The 19,456-nt window shown below is 37.7% G+C and overlaps 1 long non-coding RNA gene across 1 annotated transcript; it reads left to right on the top strand.

Annotated features, from left to right (window-relative positions):
* Positions 1–14,813: 14,813 nt before the first annotated feature.
* Positions 14,814–18,051, top strand: LOC130919948 (uncharacterized). The gene is made up of 3 exons (XR_009064048.1): positions 14,814–14,938; positions 15,026–15,090; positions 17,915–18,051. It is a non-coding gene; the product is annotated as an uncharacterized LOC130919948 (long non-coding RNA).
* Positions 18,052–19,456: the final 1,405 nt, after the last annotated feature.

Genomic DNA, 19,456 nt, shown 5'->3' with positions numbered 1-19,456 from the left:
GACCCACTGTCTTCGCCCTGTCTGCCTGACATCTGCTACGCTGATATTTACAATTATCTTGTCCACACAAAATCAGCCTATTCTCACGAAAATTTGAAAAACTTCAAGAGCTTGGAGGCTTATAAATACTTCGTTGCTGGTTGGGTGAAACAGGTCCTCGTCCACGAAAATTCGGCAGGAATCTATCTTGTGCTTGGAAAGGTGAGTTACGAAATTTTCAATTCAAAATCTTTTGTTATTGCTAACATCCACTGTCAAGTCTAATGTATTTCATGTCGTTTGTCAATGGAGTTAAGGCTTTTAATGTTTATATGGTTTAGCGATAGCACTCTCACTACATACATACGTGTATGTTGTCGGCGATTAGCCTAGCAATGATCTTAATTGTGGTTATTTGTCAGCCCAAAACCCTCTAAGTATATCTTAAATGCATCTTACCGGATATAAAATGACTACTACATAGTCTGTGGTGATTTTTTGGTGCCCAGTTTTCACGTCGAATTGCAGCCGTCCATTTCGCTCTCCTCTTTGGATCCCTCGGAATACGGTAAAACTTCAGTTTCAGTTTCAGTTTATTCGCACATCATCAAATACAGTACATAATCATACGCTAGCAGTTCACATGTTAAGATGGGCAAATAGGACACTCCAAAGAAGCTATTCAAAGCTTTTAGCAGGGGCCCAGTTAGACAACACACACATACACACACACGCAGGCACACACACAATTAACTGTGGACAATTCAAGTCTCTCCTTCCATCTTCTCTGTTAGTGCAACCAACAACCACACACGCCTTCACCATTTTGATTATTAATGTTAAGGAGCAGAAAAACACGCCGTAAATAGGAGGAATGTACGTAGCCGTAACAGGTTAACACTATGTTTTGACGGACAATTGGGCGGTACCATTCAGGAGAGTTGTGACGTCACGTGGGTACCGACGTTACAAAATCACGTGCTCGCTGTATGGTTCCTCCCACTTGTCCGTCATTTTGTGTCTGTATTATCAATGGTCTCAATTGATCGAGCAATTTATAATGCATTTCATGGAAGACCCGGTGCTTTCGGATGCAGTAAACTCACTTGATGCGTTGCATAAAAGGCGTTATGTGGAAAAGCTTCAGTTTATTCATTCGCCAGATCCATATTTGATGCCTAAATCGATGTTTTTCGACCCGCTGTCTCCGCCGTATTTGCCTGACATCTGCTAGCTACCCTGAACTGTACAACTATCTTGTCCACACAAAATCAGCCTATTCTCACGAAAGTTTGAAAAACTTTAAGAGCTTGGAGGCTTATAAATACTTCGTTGCTGGTTGGGTGAAACAGGTCCTCGTCCACGAAAATTCGGCAGGAATCTATCTTGTGCTTGGAAAGGTGAGTTACGAAATTTTCAATTCAAAATCTTTTGTTATTGCTAACATCCACTGTCAAGTCTAATGTATTTCACGTCGTTTGTCAATGAAGTTAGGGCTTTTAATGTTTATATGGTTTAGCGATAGCACTCTCACTACATACATACGTGTATGTTGTCGGTGATTAGCCTGGCAATGATCTTAATTGTGGTTGTCAGCCCAAAACCCTCTAAATATATATTAAATGCATCTTACCAGATATAAAATGACTACTGCATAATCTGTGGTAATCGTTTGGAGCCCAGTTTTCTCGTCGAATTGCAGCAGCCCATCTCGCTCTCTTCTCTCCGGGTCTCTCGGAATCCGGTAGAACTCCAAGTCTCTCCGTCTTCTCCGTCTATCTTCTCTGTTATTGCAACCGACCGCCACACACGCCTTCACCATTTTGATTATTAATGTTAACGAGCAGAAAAACACGTCGTAAATAGGAGGAATGTACGTAGCCGTAACAGGGAAACTTGATGTGTTGACGGACAAATGGGCGGCACCAGTCAGGAGGAAGGAGTTGTGACGTCACGTGGGTAGGGTCTATTTGCATCTTCAGTAAATCTGAAAAATACTAACAAAAGAGCATTCACAGTTAATTAATATCAAGGAATTCAAGCAGGTGATATAGGTTAGTTAACGTACTTCAGTATTTTGTGGTAAAGCGAGTTTCTCAACCAATCCCAAACGAAATTAGGGCTACATATGGGAACGGAGCTAGCTAGCTATGATGGAAAAATGACCGCACTGTCTTTGTGTTTAATAAAGTAATATGTAGACAAGGCTCGATTGTGTCATATATAGCTATTTTAGCGCTTTAATTGAAAAAATAATTGTTTGCCAGAACCGAGGACGTAGTGTCTTAATATTGGTAGGGACGATATAACCCTACAGCCCTAGGCACTTATCGCTGTAAATTCATAGGTGGAGTTTGATTTTTGGGGCGGGGGGGGCACAACATGCTGATGACCCCAAAACGCGGTGTCAGCAATAAAATTAACTTACAAGAATATTTATAATAATAAGTTGACAATGATAGTTTTTTTGTTTCCCATCATTCTTGAGGGGAATTCTAAATCAGGCTGCTTAGGCTATACTTTTCGCCAAGATCGTCATCCATTGATTATGGTATGCCCGCCGGTGCTGTGCCAATGTAGTTACCCCAGTCAAAAAATAGTATCCCCTGGGCAGAGCCATATGGAGGTGGATTTGTGTCTTTATTATTCAATCCCAAAAAAAGTTGCTTCAGTTAAAAAAAAAAAAAAAAAAAAAAAAAAAAAGTTGCCTCAATCAAAAAAATATGTTTTCAATTAAAAAAAGTCACTTCAATTAAAAAAAAAAAATTTGAATGCAAAAATAAATTTGGAACTTAAAAAAAAAAAAAACGCATGTGAAAGCTTTTCTTTGACTTTTTTTTTTCTTGAAGTCAAGTTTTTTTTTTTTTTTTTTTTTTTTTTGATTGAAGTAATGTTGATTTGTGTTTGGTCCACATTTTGGGTAGGACGTTTTTGTCTTTATCATTCAATCAAAAAATAAGTTCTATAAAGTATATATAAACATTTTTTTTAAAAAAATCACTGAAATTGAAAAAAAAAAAAAAAAAAATACTATCATAGAAGACACTTTCAAATGCGAAAAAATATTTGAGATTGAAAAATTTGAATTTGAACACTTAATTTTTCAATGAAAAAGTTTTCTTTGATTGAAGCAATCCTTTTTGTGATTGGGCCATATTATGGGTAGGACGTTTGTGTCTAAATCATTCATTCCCCATAAAGTTGTTTCAATCAAAAAAATATATTTTCATTCAAAGAAAAAAAAATCATTTGGAAAAATAAAATTGCCCTCCTCTATTTTGTCGTTGTAGAAAATTATATTTAAAGCAAATGACCGTCTAAGGTGCTAGTCAAATGATCTGTTCGAAAAATACTTTTGACCCATTATAAAAATATATATTTTTTGTTCATTTCATTCATTTTTGTAGCAGTTTTATTGCTTTACAACTTTTATTTATTTAGGAAAGTCAATTTCATGCAATGACATTTTTTGGCCGGGGGGGGGGCTGGCCCTCCGCTTATGGGTAAATTTAGCAGATTTACCTCGATAACGATAAATGACGCTAAATTCGCCCAAGCGGACAACATCATTTGAAAAAATGCATAAAACACAAACTCTTTCTCGATTTATTTATAAACATTTTTAAATTAACATATTTTACAATTATACATACACAAATAAGCATTTAGGCATAAACATTTAAAACGGCTGAACAATGTCAGTTAAACTGGAGGAAAAAAAAAATTATTTGGTGCAAATAGTGCAACGGTTGCCAACTGCAAAGGCCTATCAAGGTACTTAAGGCAGTTAGTCTTTTTCGAGGTAATGTCACTTGTAAATGACAAATAATAAATAAGTGATAATCTGGCCAGAACAACAAAACACACACAATTAACAACAATCAACAACACTGCCATGTGAACGGTAGAAAATGCTTGATAATTATTTTACAAAGATGGTAAATATTGAAAAAATGCCACACGTAATCACACTGGCTGGAGCTTCTTAAAGGGTATGACAACACCTGGGGAAATGCTAATATTCCATCATTTATCCATAAACGCATGCCTTTTGAATTCATATAATGCCGCTTCGTGTAATTACACACATCGCAACACCAAGAAAATGATAGAAATTAGGTCGATTGTCAAGCTAAAACGACCCGCCCCGAGATGCCGGAAATCTAGCATATTGTGTGCGTGACGTCACTTTATGGAAACAACCGGCTCGGTGCCTAGTACTGAATGGCGGCGATGATGGCGGACAATTTTGTATCTAGTTGCAGCGACGAATCCGACGTAACGAACATTCTTCTAATGGTGACGAGGAGAGTTATGAACCTTTCTTTGGTGTTTTGGGTTATCAATTTGAGCCCAAATGAAAGCCAATGCAGCCTAATGAAAGGATCATTGAGGGGAGCAATCACACTGATGAAACACCGGCGGCAACAGAAACAGCAAATGGTTTGTTTTGCATTTCTTTTTGTGAAGCTGATACACTGCAAAATAACCGCAAAATAAAGTAATGTATAGAATAATTATCCTTTATTGTGCTATCATCGGTTTTCGCTCTGCCAACCGACACAAATATGAATGGGATTAGAGGATTTGTTCTATATATTTTACGAGCGATAATTCTACATGTGTCCAGTCCTATATCCAAAGCGTGATATGTTTTTTATTATAAAAGAGTACTCACTCTGGCCATTTCCCTCCTTTGCTTTGCCTGGGGTGGTCTCATCAGAGCCAGTCATCGTCCTCTTTCTCGATATCTCGGGACATTTAGGTGGCTGCGTGTGTAGGTGGGTACCGCATCTGCTTTCAGCAGCAATTTCTTAGCAAAACCTGATTTTATTTGTCCATAGTTCGTATAGCTTTCAGGTATAAAATGCGCACCACATAAAACTGTGCCGGAGGCTGGGTCTGCAAAATTAGCCCTCTTAGCACTAACGAACTTTACTCATTGTCTGCGTAGTCCAGCTCTTTTTCTCGCGTTCGGGAACTCATGGGTACTATATTGCGACAAATGGCTATTTGTAAACCACATAGCATGACAGGTTTGAACCATTTTAGTGATTTTTTTGATAAAACACAAACGCAACTCTCTCGTCGATAAACAACGATGGCACCTGCCTCGGCCTTTTATTTCCTTGTTATGACATCTCCGCCCCATTCGGCTGTTTCCGGAATACTTTCGGAAATGTTCGTAATTTTCGATAATTGCTCATGAATGCGATTTATTTTTTGTTAACTTTACTAATATTTGTTATCTTGTCACATAACTGTTCTGTTGACATCTCACAGCTCCTTAGTGTTTTAATATCCTTTAAAGGGAAATGAACATTGCCTAACAACACACATAGTCAAAGCAGGCAGAAAAGACTATATTGTTTTATTAAATTAACGAATTTACCGACATGGTCAAAACTACAGTGCCTTGCAAAAGTATTCGGCCCCCTTGAACTTTGCAACCTTTCGCCACATTTCAGGCTTCAAACATAAAGATATAAAATTTTAATTTTTTGTCAAGAATCAACAACAAGTGGGACACAATCGTGAAGTCGAACAAAATTTATTGGATAATTTAAACTTTTTTAACAAACAAACTGAAAAGTGGGGCGTGCAATATTATTCGGCCCCCTTGCGTTAATACTTTGTAGCGCCATCTTTTTTCTCCAATTACAGCTGCAAGTCGCTTGGGGTATGTTTCTATCAGTTTTGCACATCGAGAGACTGACATTCTTGCCCATTCTTCCTTGCAAAACAGCTCGAGCTCAGTGAGGTTGGATGGAGAGTGTTTGTGAACAGCAGTCTTCAGCTCTTTCCACAGATTCTCGATTGGATTCAGGTCTGGACTTTGACTTGGCCATTCTAACACCTGGATACGTTTATTTTTTAACCATTCCATTTTAGATTTGGCTTTATGTTTTGGATCATTGTCCTGTTGGAAGATAAATCTCCGTCCCAGTCTCAGGTCTTGTGCAGATACCAACAGGTTTTCTTCCAGAATGTTCCTGTATTTGGCTGCATCCATCTTCCCGTCAATTTTAACCATCTTCCCTGTCCCTGCTGAAGAAAAGCAGGCCCAAACCATGATGCTGCCACCACCATGTTTGACAGTGGGGATGGTGCGTTCAGGGTGATGAGCTGTGTTGCTTTTACGCCAAACATATCGTTTTGCATTGTGGCCAAAAAGTTCAATTTTGGTTTCATCTGACCAGAGCACCTTCTTCCACATGTTTGGTGTGTCTCCCAGGTGGCTTGTGGCAAACTTTAAACGAGACTTTTTATGGATATCTTTGAGAAATGGCTTTCTTCTTGCCACTCTTCCATAAAGGCCAGATTTGTGCAGTGTACAACTGATTGTTGTCCTATGGACAGACTCTCCCACCTCAGCTGTAGATCTCTGCAGTTCATCCAGAGTGATCATGGGCCTCTTGGCTGCATCTCTGATCAGTTTTCTCCTTGTTTGAGAAGAAAGTTTGGAAGGACGGCCGGGTCTTGGTAGATTTGCAGTGGTCTGATGCTCCTTCCATTTCAATATGATGGCTTGCACAGTGCTCCTTGAGATGTTTAAAGCTTGGGAAATCTTTTTGTATCCAAATCCAGCTTTAAACTTCTCCACAACAGTATCTCGGACCTGCCTGGTGTGTTCCTTGGTTTTCATAATGCTCTCTGCACTTTAAACAGAACCCTGAGACTATCACAGAGCAGTTGCATTTATACGGAGACTTGATTACACACAAGTGGATTCTATTGATCATCATCGGTCATTTAGGACAACATTGGATCATTCAGAGATCCTCACTGAACTTCTGGAGTGAGTTTGCTGCAATGAAAGTAAAGGGGCCGAATAATAATGCACGCCTCACTTTTCAGTTTTTTATTTGTTAAAAAAGTTTAAATTATCCAATAAATGTTGTTCCACTTCACGATTGTGTCCCACTTGTTGTTGATTCTTGACAAAAAAATTAAATTTCATATCTTTATGTTTGAAGCCTGAAATGTGGTGAAAGGTTGCAAGATTCAAGGGGGCCGAATACTTTTGCAAGGCACTGTATGTCGGTCATCGTGAAGAATTTTGGTATCGGTAAATTTTCGGGATACCGCCTGGTGTTGTGCCGAAAAATATCCCCCCCGCGTGAAATATCGCCCCTGATTTGAGCGCTTATTTATAACGCTTTATTGAGGTGGAAACATCAAATGTTCATGGACGCATTACAGTACTGGATTTAAGACCGTGAAATCAGTTAAAAAAAAAAAAAAAAAAATTACACAAAATACTTCTGTATTTTAGTAACAAATCGTGGAGTGGGCCACATACTGTATCCATCTTTGAACAGAAATATATTAGTCTACAGGTTTTCACGACCATATCCCAATGAAAATCACACAGGTATGACATTTATTAGTTCAAGCAGAGTAAAATAATACATTATTCACACTACAAGATTTATTAGTTCAACAGAGTAAAATAATACATATTTACAGTACTAGATTTATTAGTTCAAGGAGGGTAAAATAATACATATTCAGAGTACAAGAAAGTCGTTTCCGTGTCCATCGCTTGGAAAGAAAAAGCTGTTCGTATGAGTGACGTGTGGGCGCTCCCGTCAGGGGAGACATTTTATGCGGAGCGGATATTTTTCGGCACAGCACCTGCTCTACCTGCATGTACATTTTTTGCTGGGGATGGGACATTAACAAGACCAAACAGACTGGGTGAATGGCGGTCAGGGCTACGTTTCTCACCAATAACAAACTAATTAATTGGTAGGCTAACTAATTAAGGCAAAATAAATCTGTATTGACTTATATAAATTTTCACACAGCAAATTTACCGTATAACGTCTGAATCTGATAATTTTTCTGTAATTTATTCAAGTAATTTTCTTTTTCTTGTTTTGAGTTTAGGCTAGTTAACAGATTAATGTGTCAGATTCTTCCACTTACTTTTAGTACATTTTACCATTTGTTCTTATTATACCCAAAAATCTAAAAGTTGGTCATTTTTTTTCACCTAAATAAAAAAAAAAGCTTTCAAATAATGTTTTGAACAATATCTATTCTTGAATTAAGAACAGTTCTGACAAGTTTTTTCAAAAGATATAATATAGAAGCTTTTTGCTTAAAATAAGTCTTTATGTCATTTTCATCGAGCTATTTTTCTTATTTCAAGAAATCTTAGTAAAATTTACTTGAAGCACTGGCAGATAATTTCACTTATTCCTAGTAGATTTACACTGAAAACAAGGGAATTTTAAGTATTTCATTTTTTAAGCTTTAAGGAGATGGGTTTTTGCAGTGCATATGTATAGGTTCAGAGATACATCGTTCGATTCAAACCTTTGTTTTCAAAAACTACTAAAGAAACATTTCGAAAACTTCCAGAATAAATGTCTTGATTTTATTGGATAATTTAAATTGCAATATTTGAACATAAATTATATTAACATACACAATTAAAACAAATCTGTTAATGATGTCTCTATCCAGGAATTCAAAAGATAAACATTTGACTTAAAACCATTCAACATTGTCTAACTAAATTAAATGTAACAAAAAAACTTCTTAAGTCAGGAAATAACTAAAATTAAATAAAAATGGAACCTTCCTTCAGGAAAAATACTACTGCTTTTGTCCACAAGCACAGCCAAACTCAACAAAAAATGAAAGCTCCTTTGGGCTGCTTTAAGACCACATAAGCAAAATAAAAATGAAAACTGGTAAGAAGGGGGTAAACCTTGGTTCACTACATTTCTTACAGCTGAGCAGAGTTCACTGTATTTCTCAGTTTAATTAACGTTAACACAGTACAATACACATACAGGACACTTCTCCTGAAGCAGCTTCCTACTCAGGTTAGCAAGTTAACACAGTTTAATGTAATGGTAATGGCAAACTGTGATGCAGGTCGGATTTTCAGTAGCAAAATTCGTGGTGCGTTTCCCACCTTCACAACAATGACTTTTCATACTACCTACAGCGGCTGCTGGCCGAAAAAAACAACTTCTAATATCCATCCTGTTCGAAACAGGCGAAGGAGGTGGCATGTCAACATGTAACGTAACTCTGTGCTGTGAGAGTGTGCTTGGGGGTGGGAAGGTTGTAGTCATCAGCCAATCAAACGTGCATTTGAGGAAAAAATACGGACTGGCTCATTCAGCAAGTAAAAAAGGGGTAAATGTACATAAGTCTGAAAATAATGAAAATAATTCACTTAATAATGGTAGGGTCAATTCTATCGTTACAACATGGGAAGACAATCTAAATGACCTGTTTAACAACAGTTTATAATGCAAATATATTTGCTTAAAAGTTGGTGGGGACAATTTGAGCATCTTGAAAAGTTGGTAGTGTTTTGTTCGTACCGTCCCTATGCAAACCTACGCCCATGGCCAGAAATAAGTTCTACTTAGCTAAAAACCAGGCTAAGTAGATTAGATCTTCGCTTGTATGCCAATCACAGCAAATGCACATTTTCTTACAATTTCGGCAACTTTGTCACGTTGTGTCAGGCAAACCGTTTTATGTAGAACTTTGATGACAAACACGGTTTATTCTACCGTAAGACATCATTGCTGATAAAAGGCTCTGAAGAAAAGCAACAGGCTTATTTTTAATTTGGCTATCCTTAAATGAGGCGTTTCCAGTGCAGTTTGTTTGAGGTGATACGCTGTCTTCCCGCTCAACCACAAACACAACTATTTTTTGACCATAACTCTCGCTCATCCATTATTCGATGAGTTTTCAATCATATTTCCCGGTCAATCAAAAATCAACTATTTGTCAACAGTATTTCACCAACTATAAAACAAAATAACCCAACCATCGCCTGACATGCCATAGAACAAAGTTGTTTCAACGTCACTGTCAGGTGTCGTCAGTATTTGCAATGTTGATTCAACATTTTTTATTGTTCGAATTTCAATGTCGACCATACTAATGATTTTGATGGAAAATCAACGTTTATTCAACGTCTGTTTGCTATCTGGGATATTTTCAATCAAAAAAAGTCACTTCAATTTAAAAAAAAAAAAAAAAAAAAAAAAAGTGTCTGAATGCAAAAATAGATTCTCCCAAAAATGCATTTGACAACTATTTTTCTTTGATTGATTTTTAAAAAAAAAATTTTAATTAAAGTTTCTTTTATTAAAACAACTTTTTTGATTGAAGTAATGTTGTTTTGCGTTTTGGCCACATTTTGGCTAGGACATTTGTGTCTTAATTATTCAATCAAAAAAAAGTTGCTTCAAACAAAAAATAATTTAAAAATAAAAATCATTTCAATTAAAAAAAAAAAAAAAATCATAGAAAAAAAACTTTTTGAATGCGAAAAAGTGAGACTCAAAAATTTGCATTTGGACACATAATTTTTCATTGAAAATGTTTTCTTTGATGGAAGCAATCCTTTTTGTGTTTGCCACATTATGGGTAGGACATTTGTGTCGAGATCATTCAATCCCCCCCAGAAGTTGCTTTAATCGAAGAAAAAATTCATTTGCAAAAATAAAATTGCCTTCACCTAAAAATGATATATACAGTATATATTTAAAAAAATATTATTAAAAATAATATATATATTAGAGCTGCCCCGACTAGTCGACGTTGTCGACGTCATCGATGACGAAAATGCGTCGGCAGGCAAAACATACCATCGACGGGTAATGACGGGTTAAAAAAAAAAATTTTACATGCGGATAAAGTTTAGAATGGCGGGCGCTCGCGAAGCAAGCTGTTGTTAGCGGCACCCCCAAGGGGGCCGCTGTTATTTTCAATGTGACCGGCATTGTCAGATTGAGGGGAGAGGAAGAAAGTGGGCAAGCGAGAGAGGGAGCGGGATAGGTGAGTGCGCGGGTAGCGCGGCGTTAAGTGGCTGCATTCCCCATGTTTTTGTTTTAGTCAATAAAAGTATCCATAAAAAGCCACCCGATGCCTCTTGGGGGTTTTATGCACGCCGCCGCCTTCCTGAGTAGGAAATCCGACGACAACGAGCCAAGTGAATCGCGGGTTCACTCCCTGCTACGGCGAGGAGTTGAAAACGCCACCAATTACTACGAAGGGCTAAATTGGTAACACGGTAAAAGCGGCATAAAGCCAAAAAAAACGGACCAGAATAGCCAGAGCCTGGAATTATTTCAAGGAAAATGAGGAGGTTGCCACTGCGTGTACTCTTTGCTAAGCTGTGCTCGCAGACCACGGTAGCACGTCGGCTATGAAAGAACACAATGATACATATTCACGGTACAAGAACGTCGTTTCCGTGTAAGGAAAATAAGGAGGTTGCCACTGCGTGTACTCTTTGCTAAGCTGTGCTCGCAGACCACGGTAGCACGTCGGCTATGAAAGAACACAATGATACATATTCACGGTACAAGAACGTCGTTTCCGTGTCCATCGATTTGTAAGAAAAGGCTGTTTGTACGAGTGACATGTGGGCGCTCCCGTCAGGGGGGACATTTCGCGTGGAGTGGCTATTTTTCGGCACAACACCGGCGCGCCAACTTCAGACAATTACGGCTGACGAAACTTTGATAAATGCGTTCCCCCCCCCCCCCCCCCAATTTCGCGAGCTCTGGGACACTCGAAAAATGACTCTCATACCTCTCCTTGCTAAGTTAATGGTACCTCGATGTGCGCTTGTGTGGAAATTTAGTTCACGAACAACGGGGAAAAAACTATTCACCTTCTCAAGGAATCAAGTAAAACTCTTTACACGGCCATTAGAATTCCCCCAGTCCTGTAAATGGGTCAGTTGACAGAAAGACTGTTATTGTTGTGGTAATGTAGTACTTACGAGGGTCAAATAAAAAGGAAAAAGGAGGACTACGACGGCGTTTGGAAACCCGCAGCTCTCGGGCCGCATGCGGCTCTTTAGCGCTGCTTTTTTTTTTTTTTTAAATGGAAAAAGATGGGGGAGGGAAATATATTTTTGGTTTTAATAGGATTTCTAGGAGGACAAACATGACACAAACATTCTTTCAATTCATTAATATTGTAATGAAGTTAAACTTGTGGTGGCATCGTACAACAGAGTAGTCACGTGGTGCGCTATAGGATCCACTGCAGGGAAAATAAACATTTAATCATGAAGGCTAATTATGTATTTCTAGCCAACTTAGTCATTTTTATAGTAGGCTAATATAGCTAGTATTGATAATTATAAGGCTTGTACAAGGCTTTGAATTTTTTGCTGCTCCAGACATACTGTATCAGTTTTGTTTTTTTGTTTTTTTTGGGGGGGGGGGGGGGGGGTCAAATATGGCTCTTTCAACAGTTTGGGTTGCCAACCCTGAGTCACTACGAGATGTAAGTCGTACTATTGCTACGAGAAAAAGTCGCATTATTACATAGGGTAACGTAGCTGTAATCAGCTACGCATTTTACATACATGTACCGTAGCTGAGAGCTATAACATTAGCCTAGCTAATGAAATATTTCAAATATATCTTTGTTATGGTTCTTCTTGGGGGAAAAAAATAATGAAGAAAAAAAAAAAAATTCGCCGTGGCACGACATGGTGAGGCTGTCCGACTCTGATGCAGCCCACCACCACAGTTTCAAAAAATCCTATGGGAAACACTAGTAGTATACTATAAAATTAATACTATATATTAATTTTTTGTAACTATGACTATGTGTGCCTTTCATTCAAAATAATTGCAGTAATATTTCAGTGTGCCCTCTGCTTTATCTATTTTCAGGTTAAAACAAACAAAAATTGAACAGTTTTTCCCCTCTCCAAAAAATGCGGAACGCACACCAGAAGGAGCATCTGAACTCACACAAAGTATTCTGAAAATGATTGTCCGGGACATTGCAATTCATTTTAACATTTAGAAGAATATAGACATACCACAAAAAGAGTAAGAATTGTTTTGACTCCTGTTAAAACGGTGAAGTCACAGTGTTTCCGTTTACATTTTTATTGCACTAGTTAATTTCAGCAGCATTTGACCTCATTGTTTGTGATTTATTATTGATATTTGTTATTTATTTATACGTTAATAAAGAATTTAGGTGTTCCAAAACGTTTTTTTGTGAATTAATAAGCTTCAACAAAAAATTCATTATTAAATTAGTAAAAAAAAAAAAATTATTAGATTAGTCGACTAATCGTAAAAATAGTCAGCTGAGTAATTAGTCGTTTGGGACAGCCCTAATATATATATATATATATATATATATATATATATATATATATATATATATATATATATATATATATATATATATATATATATATATATATAAACATATATAAATTAAAAATATTTTTATTTGAAATTATTATTGCTTTTATTGAAGTGTCACTTTTTTATGTGCAAAAACGTTTGAGGGCACTTTATTTTTTTGAAGTGCAAAAAATTTTGAAGGCAATTTGTTTTTTTATTGACTCATTATGAGACAAGTGTTGCACTTCGCTATTGGTCAGACACGTTTGCGTGACAAGTGGATACACCAATGCCCTATTTCTGAAAAGGATGAAGAAAGAGAATCGTGGGCCCTGTCGGCAGCCAATCGCAAGCCCAGCAAGCCATCGAGCGGTGCCGGTGTTGTTAACAAGGAGATTTTAAAAACTCTTTTAACTAGGGCTGTCAAAGGATTAACATTTTTAATCGAGTTAATTACAGCTTAAAAATTAATTAATCGTAATTAATCGCAATTAATCGCAATTCTAACCATTTATAAAATATGCCATATTTTTCTGTATATTATATATATATTCTGTAAAATAAATTGTTGGAATGGAAAGATAAGACACAAGATGGATATATACATTCAACATACGGTACACAAGGACTGTAGTGGGCATTTCACTCTACTGTCATTTAAATCTGTCTATGCTGTCCTCACTCCGAAGCATCTACTTTTTCCAACGCTAGACAGCTAGTGAACGACGCCATAATAATCAGACTTCTTTCGTTTTCATCTGATTTATTAATAAAATGGCCTCAAACCATTGTCCTCTTTAGACCGTCGTAAAACTACAAAAAAAAAGTACACAAGCATTGCATTAGCAACAACGTTAGCTTAGCACGCTATACAGGTTCACAAAACATAAACAAAAAGCGTCTCATACAAAAAATATAACATTTCCCTTACTAACATAATATGTGCCTTATTTACAACAACCATACTTACGGACAAATCTTGTCCAAGGATCATATAAGCACAACATTGCAACGTAGGCGTCAGCCCGAGACGTCCTGCAGCCATATTGAACTGGCAAGACAACAATAAACCATGTCCCAAAGCGACCACAAGAGTTCGCTGTTAGACAGCACAAAAAGCCTTTCTGTAAAACTTACCAAAAGGCAGAATAGTGTCTGAGCAGGACATGTGCGTTAATTGCGTCAAATATTTTAACGTGATTAATTTAAAAAATTAATTACCGCGCGTTAACGCGATAATTTTGACAGCCCTACTTTTAACGGTTGTGTCATGTTAGTAGCCTACTCTGTTTGATATTTGGATAAAACGCAAGCCTTTCGCACATTTGGTTCAAGTTGTGTAATGGTTAGGGATGGGAATTGATACGATTTTTACAATTCCGATTCCATTATCAATATTGCTTAACGATTCCATTCTTTATCTTCTTTTCAGATGCTCGACTGGAAATGTCCCATCTTCTGAAATAACCAACACAAGATGCAATGACTTGAATCTTATGGTAAAAAGAAAATAAAAAGAAAATGGATCTTTAAACTTGGGTTTTGTAGCCTAAATTGATTTGGTTTTATTTTTAATATGTAACCATTTTTTTTTTTTAACAATGAAGATGTTCTCCGTTGGATTGAATCAAAAGTTGAGAGGGAGAAAACGTTCAATATATGTGTGTTAAGGGAAAACATCTTGTAGAGAGGGCTAAATTTGTAGCAGTGCCAGAAGACTGCAGACCCAGTAAACAGACTGAAAGTCACCTTCATAGGAGAAGCTGCCATTGACACAGGGGCAATGAGGAAGGAGGTCCTGTCTGGTAAGTAGTAAGTCAGTCACAAGTGTGTAATACTTCCAAATCAACAATAAAACCCTGAGGCTGTTTTCTGTTTGTTTATGTCCACAGAGATGGTTGCTGGGATAGAGACACGCCTCTTTGAAGGGAGAAGGGGAAGATCCCAAAATACAGTGGTATGAAAAGTATCTGAACCTTTTGGAATTTCTCACATTTCTGCATTAAATCACCATCAAATGTGATCTGATCTTTGTCAAAATCACACAGATGAAAAAACTAAAAAAAAATAAAATCACCAAAACATTTATAGTTTTTCATATTTTAATAAGGATTGTATGCCGTGACAGAAGGGGGAAAATAAGTAAGTGAACCATCATCACATTTACTATTTCGTGCACTCCCACTTTGGCAGCAATGACTTCAACCAGATGCTTCTTTTAGCTGCAGATCAGTCTTGCACATCGAGTAGGACTAATCCTGGCCCATTCTTCTCTACAAAACTGCTGTAATTCAGTCAGATTCCTGGGATGTCTGGCATGAATCGCTGTCTTTAGGTCATGCCACAGCATCTCAATAGGGTTCAAGTCTGGACTTTGACTTGGCCACTCCAGAATGTGTATTTAGTTCTTCTGAAGTTGATTTACTTCTATGTTTTAGATCATTGTCTTGTTGCAGCATCAATCCTAATTTTAGCTTCAACTGTGTGACAGGAGGCCTCAGGTTTTCCTGCAAATCCTCCCAACACTTTTGAATTCATTCTTCCATTAATGATTGCAAGTTGTCCAGGCCCTGAGGTAGCAAAACAGGCCCAAATCATGATGCTCTCTCCAGCCTGCTTCACGGTGGGGATCATGTGTAGATGTTGGTGAGCTGTTTCATTTTTCCTCCACACATGACGTTGTGTGTTACTCCCAAACGATTCAACTTTGGTTACATCAGTCCACAAAATATTTTGGTAAAACTTCAGTCAACATTAAACGAGCAACACTATTTTTTTAGACAGCAGTGGAGTCCTCCCATAAATACCATTCTTGGCCGTAGTTTTACATATAGTTAATGTGTGCACAGAGATATTGGACTGTGCCAGTGACTTCTGTAAGTCTTTATCAGACACTCTAGGGTTCTTTTTTACCTCTCTGAGTATTCTGCGCTGAACACTTTGCGTCATCTTTGGTGGACGGCCACTCCTTGGGAGAGAAGCAACAGTGCCAAACTCTCTCCATTTGTAGACAACTCCTCTGACTGTCGATTTATGAACATCCAGACTTTGAGAGATGGTTTTGTATCCTTTCCCAGCTTTATACAAATTAACAATCCTTGATGGCAGGTCTTCAGACAGCTCTTTTGACCGAGCTGCACATCTGACAATGCTTCTCATCAAGACAATTCTTACCAGGTGTGTGTTTTCTAGTCGGCAGGGCAGCTTTCAACCACTCATCAGTGATTAGGCACACACCTGACTTAAAATGTTGGGTAAGAAATTGTTTCAATTGCTCTTTAAGTCTCCTTAGGCAGAGGGTTCACTTACTTATTTTCCCCCCTTCTGTCATTGTTTGCATGCTATCCTCATTAAAATATGAAAACCTATAAATGTTTGGGTGTTTTTAAATAAAGCAGATACTGTATTTGACAAAGTTCAGATCACATTTGATGGTGATTTTATGCAAAAATGTGAAATTCCAAAAGGTTCTGATACTTTTTCATACCACTATACTCCATTTTCTGACCTGGATAAAAACTAATAAGTTTGTTACTCCAATTCATGTTCTCACCTTTACCAATGAAATTGCTGGCGTTTACATAATGGTTGATTATGGATACTATAGAGGTGTGTATAACAGTGGGTTGTGGCTCAGGAGGGAGTTTTCAATCCCAAACTCTTGTAGTCCATAGGCCAAATTATCCTTGGACAAGATACTGAACTCCAGCTTGCACCAGTGGCATTGCTATTTGTATATGAATGTCTGGGTATGGTTGAGCAGGTGGCACCTCTTACGGCAGAATGTTGACAAGGAAGATGAAAGGGTTCTTTTCATAGAATTAGCTTCATTATTAGCAAGTGTTAGCGGTCCCCCCTCCTACTTCTTGCAGCACTTTGTCAACATAAAGCTGAAAGTGGTGGTTGAAGTTCCATCTGCTGTCAGCTTCCAGCTTACCAAAGTAATCAAACTCTGGAGCAGCCTGTCAAAGGGAGTTTTAGCCAACAGCTCAACTGTTACCCTCCTGTCTCCCTACACACAGTGTTTTAGGGCATACAACACAAATACTTCAGTAATACTTCTTACTCTTGGTAACTTGGCATCTCAGGACAAGCAGCTTTGCAGAATTTGATGTGGCCATAAGGTCCTGAACTAATTAGGCCTTGAAGTTCATAGGTCAAGGTCACTGTAATCTCACAAGTTTGTTTTAGTATGAAGAATGTGATCTTTGGGATGCATTGATAAATTACTTAGAATTAGCCAAATATCCACTGTCATATTTTGATTATATTCCTTCAGCCATCATATGGGGTAAACAGAATGTTGGCCTGGATGTCAAACTGTCCCTTGTTGCTCAGGGATTATACACTCATGGCAGTATTTTTAACAATCAACTTTCTCGAGTGTAGTTTCTATATACTGTATTTTCCGCACTATAAGGCGCACCTTGAATGAATGGCCTACTTCAAAACCTTTTTCATATATAAGATGCACCGCATTATAAGGTGCATAGAATAGATGCTACAGTAAAGACTGTTTGGTATATGCATCCATTAGATGGAGCTGGGCTCTGAGGTGCTGTAAGCCCTGTTGCGGCTCGATATTTATTCATATGTAAAACGCATAGGATTATAAGGCGGACTGTTGGCGTTTGAGAAAATGTAAGGATTTTAGGTGTGCCTTATCGTGCAGAAAATACAGTAATTGAATAAAACAAATCTGTCTATGGCCTTGGTCTGAATGAACAGGAAGGTCAAAATGTAATGTCATAGAATCTAATCTTTCACCCTCTTTTATCCAGAGCTGCTGGTGAAATATGGGCCGCCAAGGTGGGCCGCCTCCACGTATCTTTCAGAAGTGGCGTTACCAAATCCTGGTGACTGGGTCGCTTTAAGGACATCACAAAAGATAATATCCATGATGAAGACTCATCCACATTAATCGAAAAGGTGTGTTGAAATATCAACCACATATATTTTATATGGACGTCCCGATCCGATCGCACGATTGGAAATCGGGCCGATCGCTCCATTTTTCAGAGGATCAAAATCAGGTTAAAAAGGGTTTTAATTTTAAATTACTTAGCATTTTGAAACTCATGTGAAAAATATTTTCTCTGGAAGTTATGTTTGGTAATAGGCCTGTCGCGATAACAAATTTTAGTGTGCGATAATTTATCTAATAAATTATAGCGATATAATTGAAAAAAAAAAAAAAAAACAATTTACAATAACACAGTGAGAATACAGTATATATTAATAGATCAAGTACACCCATTTAAACGCGATCAGAAATCACAACTAAAAACAATAGGCCATGCCTCTTAAGTAAAAGACAACAATATTAATACCACACAGAAACACAGAATAAATAAAATGTGTTTTTTAAGAAAAAAAAAAATACAATTGCACTTAATAACTTAAGCATTTAGGCAAATGAAAACTTTTCCCCTCATAGCTTCTGCAATGGTGTTCCATAGGTGTACTGCTCATTGATTTCAAAGGAGGCTTCAGTTCCATTCACTGATGTTTATTGCTCTTCGGAACACCAAACAACGTAGAACACTTTAGCCTGCATTCAACCAATGGCAGTCTTCTCAAACGCACTCTTCTCAGTCAAAGGTGATGCTTCAACATGAAACTTTCATGAAACTGCTCTCTTTCGCTCCAAAAATGTAAAGCTTCCGGCTAGCGTCGTAGGGTGCGTACTTCCGGTTAGCGTGTCAAAATAAAAGCACGACGTATTCAAAAATGAATGCAGATGCCTGCAGCTACACTCCCACCATCACACAACTGTGTGATTAACTTGAACATTTACAGTGTATTATCAACAGACATTGAAAACTTTTAACATAGGTACATAGAGCCACTTTCAAAAACTGTCCAATAAACTGTGGATCTACTTAATCAGCCTCAAGTAATAGAACTGTCTTGTGGATGGGCCTTTCAATGTAAATTGGCTTTGTTTTGAGATTACATTGACTGTCATGTATTGCATCTTTAAGTAGTAGTTTGAGTTTTCTGACCTTTCCATCAGTTCCTTGGAGAGCTTCAACTACTCTTGCCAACCTCCACTGATTTCTTGGGCCATCATCTTGCAACAAGACAATGTCATTTACTTTGGTATTTCTCCTGGTTTTGTTCCATTTGCTTCTTCGTTGCAGATTCAGCAAATACTCTTTCCGCCACCTGGTCCAAAATACATTAGACAGGAATTGAACTCGTCTCCATCGTTTTTGAAGATAAAGATAGTCTCTTGTGAAATCTCCAGGTGGTGGCACGATGATTGACGATTTCATTGTCAAGATATGGTTGGGCGTCAGGGGTTCTGGTCCTGACGGATC

Source organism: Corythoichthys intestinalis, chromosome 8, assembly GCF_030265065.1.
Source record: "Corythoichthys intestinalis isolate RoL2023-P3 chromosome 8, ASM3026506v1, whole genome shotgun sequence".
NCBI classification, from domain to species: domain Eukaryota; kingdom Metazoa; phylum Chordata; class Actinopteri; order Syngnathiformes; family Syngnathidae; genus Corythoichthys; species Corythoichthys intestinalis.
The sequence above is the reverse complement of the archived record's forward strand: the minus strand, read 5'-3'. Positions and strand labels throughout refer to the sequence as shown.